The following is a 6,000-nucleotide window of genomic DNA, read 5'->3' as shown; positions in this document are numbered from 1 at the left end:
TCTATCAATGAATTCTCTGAGAGTCCCTTACACATTGTAACTGAGATCCTTTATAGCAAAGACACACACAGCCAGACAGCATAGGCATAATTTATCGTTCAGCTTTGTCTCCTAAACTATGTTATTTTCTCAAACTCAGAACCATAAACAAATCCTCCATATCAACAGCCATGTATCAAATCCATCCTATCTTTACAAGATCACAGAGACACACTGACTGGCACACAGACATTGTGGAGCCAAGAGATACACGCTTGACCTCTCCCCTCTCTCCGGCCCAAGCAATTTAGTCCTGACATAGAACAGATACTGCAACCCCGCCACAGTATTATACAAAAATAACATTCTGATGAGAAGTAACTTACAAACATATGATGAATATTAAACTTCTTACCTATGTTACCAACTAATTCTGATTATTCCCCAACAAATCTCAATCAGATTGTCAACAGTGTAACTAGGTTGAATATAAAATATCCTCTGAAATCCTATTTGATTGATTTGATCTTAACCAATACTCCTCATCGTTTTAATGCTTCTGGTATTTTTGCAAATTACATAAGTGATCACTGTGCTATTGCCTGTGTGAGAGATGGTAAAATTCCTACGAAATCTCCACGTGTCATTATGAAAAGAAACTGGAAGCGGTTTGATATTCCAGGTTTTTTACATGATATATCAAGCATTGAATGGAATAGAATGGAATTAATCCCTGATGTTGAACTAGCCTTTTCTTACTTCCACAACGCATTCCAGGATGCATGCAATAGATTCCTTTAAATAAATTCAGGAACTAAGGAATCATAAGGGAACAAAATGCTATGTGGGCTAAAGCAAGAGGGACTGGTTTGGCAGATGATTGGATGGCTTTTAAATGTCTTCGAAATATGGGTGTGGCTATGATCCGTAAATTGAAAGCAGACCACTACCTGAATTCTACTTCACAAAATTGAAATAATCCATCTAAATTTTGGCAAGTAGTGAAGGGTTTGGAGTGCAGAAAAGATACACAGCTTCCCAAACAATTGTTGGTCGATACACAGATTGTAACTGAGAGAACCTCCATTTTGAAAGCCTTGAATCAGCATGTTTTAGATGCAAGCAGTTCCTTTGAAAAGGTCAAAGATATAATTGATCCCCCTATAAATGTATCTGACACCCCTGTGCACTCCTTCACCAGGTTCTCCTTCTCATCCTTCTCTGTTTCAGAAGTGTGTAAAGCCCTGAAAGAAATTGATTTAAAAAAATCACCTGGCCCTGATGAACTAGACCCCCGCCTCCTACACCTAGCTGCAGACATCATTGCTCCCCGTTAACATGTATTTTTAACCTTACGCTTGATGTGAAGGAAATCCTCCAGTTATGGAAATCTGCTTTTGTACTGCCTCTCCTGAAAGGTGGAGATCCTTCGCTACTCGACAACTATTGACCCATATCAAAATTGTCTGTACTGTCAAAGGTACTGGAGTCCTTAGTTAGTAGGCAGCTAAAGGTCTACTTCCAAGAAAACAGCATCTTACATGGAATGCAATCACGTTTTAGGTCTGGCCAAAGCACTGTTTCAGCAACATTGAAGGTTTTAAATTACATCCACTGTGCTCTTGATAAGAAGTTACATTGTGTACCTGTTTTTATTGATTCGTCAAAGGCTTTTGACACCGTGGACCATGCTGTGTTAGTGCAAAGGTTAAAATGTTGTGGAATTTCTGGTCATGCTTGGTTTATAAATTACCTATCAAATCGTACACAATGTGTAATGGTGGATGGTTGTAAATCTGAGTCCATAGAGGTGTGCTCAGGTGTTCCGCAAGGTTCTATTTTGGGCCCACTGTTGTTCATTTTGTACATCAACAACATTGGGGATCTTATTGAAACAGCAGATGTTCCTTTTTATGCAGATGATACGGTTCTTTATTCAAGTGGTAGTAATTTATCTTTAGCTTTTGAAAATTCCCAAAGAGCATTTAACACCATACAATCTGACAATCTGTATGATTTAAAGCTGATTCTAAATTTGGGTAAAACAAAATGCATGGTATTTTCAAATGCCAGGCATGTTACAAATCATGTCATTGCTACATTGGCTGGACATACTATAAAGCAAGTTAAAGTCTACAAATATTTGGGTGTGTGGGTTGATGACAAGCTGAGCTTCACTGTGCATGTAGAGAACTTGATAAGGAAGCTCAAGCTGAAAATAGGATTTCATTACCGGCTTGTTTGTCTTTTGAGGCCAGGAAGGAGCTGGTACGATGTACATTACTGTCAGTTTTAGATTGTAGTGATGTTATATATATGCAGGCCTCAGCTACTACCCTGAGAGCACTTGATTCAGTGTATCACGCAGCCCTCAAGTTCATTACAAATCAGAAACGTCTAACACATCATTGTCATCTCTACAGCGCTGTTGGCTGGTCGTCATTGATCTTGCGTAGGCTTAAACACTGGTATACATTGATTTACAAGGCCATATTGTAAAATGCCATTTTATCTCAGTTATTTTTTAGTCAGGTCAGTAAATAAATATCAATTACTGAGCACCGTGGTCCTGGAAATCTCTCCTGAACATTTTAAAATGTGATGATCTAGTTTCGTTGGTGGAGTTTAATCACTTGATCGATGTACAGTATATATCATAGAAGAGTGTAATTGTCTTTAGGACAGCTGTTTTTAGTCAAGACGTTTGTGTTTTTAATATAATATGTAATTGTTGTACTGTATGTGTGTTTAATGTTGTGCTAGTGTATGTAAGTTGTTTTGTCTGAAACGTTGTTCCCCCTGCTGCTATTGGACCAGGCCGCTCTTGGAAAAGAAATGTTATCTCAATGAGAAAAACCTGGATAAATAAAGGTAAAATAAAAAATATATTATCTAGTGACGGTACATTAGCCAGTAGAATGGAGGGACGAGGTGGCAGGTTTCCCTTCACCTTAATCTCACCAGGATCCCCCCTCGGTAACACCGGCGTTTCCTCTTGGCCTGAGAATTGGGTTGGAATTACAGAGAGCCCAGGGCAGATACGTTTAAGTAGAAGCCAGAGTTGAGCTAAGAAACTGCTGATCTGATGTTCAAGAAATAATAGTGGATCCATTGTGAAAATACAGTAAAAAATAAACAAAGTAATCACAAAATAGCAAAGTCGGGTCAGAGCGTCCAGTACGGTGCCATCTTCATCATCTTGATATCTGGAAGGAGTCAGAGTGTAGGAGGATATGACGCTAAAGTCTTCATACTGAGAGAAACACCTGAGGGGAGGTTACGTGAGTTAGACTAGGGGACTTAAATTACACTTCATGAACTGCTTTCACTTGCCTCCATCACTCACGTACCGCAGACTTTGGACTGATCAGATTTTTTATGCAGACGAATTACCTTGTGAATCTTATTGTGTGAAGTCAGAAACAAACTAGGATTTATTTTCTCAGGCTTTAAAAGCCTAATGGACTTGACTCTCACCGTATTCTGTTGGGGCGAGTGACTCTTTGAACTTACAATGGCTAGCCCCAAGACATTTTACTTTTTTATTTGTTATTAGTTCCATGACTCCTGCGTGCTTTGTTGATTGTGAACTTGCTCATTTACCTGACCTTGGGACAGAATGTTTGTTCCCACACTCAGGACTCGACTATCGGTTACACAGAATCTTGGCCTCCCATACTATTCTAAAACACCTCTCGCCGGCTTTACATTCATGTTACCTGATGAAATTGCTGTACCACATGATCTTGTTGCCATCTGATGCACATTGATGTCATAAATCAGCAGAGCTCTCCCTGTCCTCTGCTTTAAGCTTCAATGAACAAGCCCTTATGACCCAGCCTCTGGAAATTGGCATAGAATTAGCTTGATCGAAAACGGCAAATCAGTTCAGATCAAATTCTGATTTACAATGATGACCTAGGAACAGTGGGTTAACTGCCTGTTCAGGGGCAGAGGGACAGATTTGTACCTTGTCAGCTCAGGGATTTGATTACCTTTCAGTTACTGGCCCAACACTAACCACTAGGCTACATGCCACCCCATTGTTAACAGTTTCAGCCCCTGGTTCAACCCTGATCTATCAGCGCCACCTCAAGAACACCATTTGACAAAAAGCTCGGAACACAAATATTCAGGCTGACTCGCTGTCGTTCAGGTTTTCAGTTTGGTAGAGCAGCCAGCTCTAGGAAGATGGTGGTGCTAAGAATTTTTGCTCTGACATGCACTGTCAACTGTGGGACCTTATATAGACAGGTGTGTGCCTTTCCAAATTATGTCCAATCAATTGAATTTACCACAGGTGTACTACAATTAAGTTGTAGAAACATCAAGGATGATCAATGGAAACAGGATGGACCTGAGATCAATTTCAAGTCTCATAGCAAAGGGTCTGAATATACATAAATATAAAAATAAACAAATACGTTATATATCGGACTCTTCGTCCCACTTTTCGGGCAAAATGACCAAAATCTAACTGCCTGTTAGGAGAATAAAACACATTAATGTCAACATTTTGTTTTTTGTGTGCATCATCTTTGGAACGCAGAAAGGGGCCAATGACCTAGGATGCTGGGTGTGATTTAGATGTCCACAAGAGGGAAGCAGGTTGTGCAAAATGTCACACATACATTCAAGAATGAGAGCTCTGTATCAGTCTCCCAGTCGTCCATCAGGAGTTTGAACAGATGCGCCCAAGTGGCCAAACTGGTCAATTGATACATTTCCAAGTACATAACTATAGAGAACATACTGTATTACCATAGAATTGTTAGTTTACACAGGAATGTCATACATGGATCATTAGCTTCCTACATAAAAAAGGTACAAACCTTCACACCTCTATAGACGGCCGGGCTGGGGGTGGAGTCAGACAGCAGAGGGGTCAGACTGGAGAAGCCAGTTCCTACATTTGAATGAGTGGGGGATGGAGGACCTCAATGCCTCAGGTCTATAGATTATAAACTCAGCAGTGTGAAGGTCCTGGGCTGGCCTGGTTACACATGGTCTGCAGTGGTGAGGCAGGTTGGAGACACTGCCAAATTGTCTAAAACAATGGTTGAGGCGGCTTATGGTAGAGAAAGGACCATTAAGTTCTCTGGCAACAGATCTGGTGGACATTCCTGCAGTCAGCATACCAATTGCATGCTCCCTCAAAACTTGACATCTGCGGCATTGTGTTGTGTGACAAAACGGCACATTTTAAAGTGGACTTTAAAAATTTAAAAAAATACGAGGTGCACCTTTGTAATAATCATGCTGTTTAATCCGCTTCTTGATATGCCCGAAATGGATTAATTATCTTGGCAAAGGAGAAATGCTCACTAACAGGGATGTAAAGGAATTTGTGGACAACATTTCAGAGAAATTAGCTTCTTGTGTGCATGGAACATTTATGGGATCTTTTACTTCAGCTGATGCGTTTATATTTTTGTTCAGTGTACATTTGCTGCAGCACTACAACTCAGCGACACAACGGTAGGGATTATCTGAGCCGGGCTTGGGTCACTGATAAGTTGTCTCAACGCAGCCTTGAAATATAAACGGACAGAGTCCAGGAGCCAAGATGATTTGGATGGACTCCTTCATTCCTGTAGAGCACTTTCAGTTTCCTAAAGTCGTCTAACGCCAGTAGCCTGCTGAATTTCACACAGCCGTGGATCAGAGATGTTACAGGGCCGAAATAATTAGCCGCATTTTAGAATCTTTCAGAGATCAGTTACTTGAAGCATAGCTGATTGGTCAGACCAACATTGGACAGTCCATTCCACAGGAGCTTCCTGTTTAAAGTTTCTGCCTAGAGGTGGGAGGAGCAGAATGGAGGCGTGATCGGATTTACCGACCATCTCAGAAAAGGAGAGCTCATGATGCCTATGTTGCACAGGAGATGTGTGGATACCATTCCACAGGTGTGATCAACACAGCCAGCTGCTAACCATACCACATAACAGTAGCTTTAGGCTAGTTACAGCACAACAAGTTTCTATGAAGAAAATGTTTTAGATTTCAAACTTTTTCATG

The sequence above is a fragment of the Oncorhynchus mykiss genome, chromosome 4 (genome assembly GCF_057628025.1).
Source record: "Oncorhynchus mykiss isolate SJ-2025 chromosome 4, ASM5762802v1, whole genome shotgun sequence".
Lineage (NCBI taxonomy): Eukaryota > Metazoa > Chordata > Actinopteri > Salmoniformes > Salmonidae > Oncorhynchus > Oncorhynchus mykiss.
The sequence above is the reverse complement of the archived record's forward strand: the minus strand, read 5'-3'. Positions refer to the sequence as shown.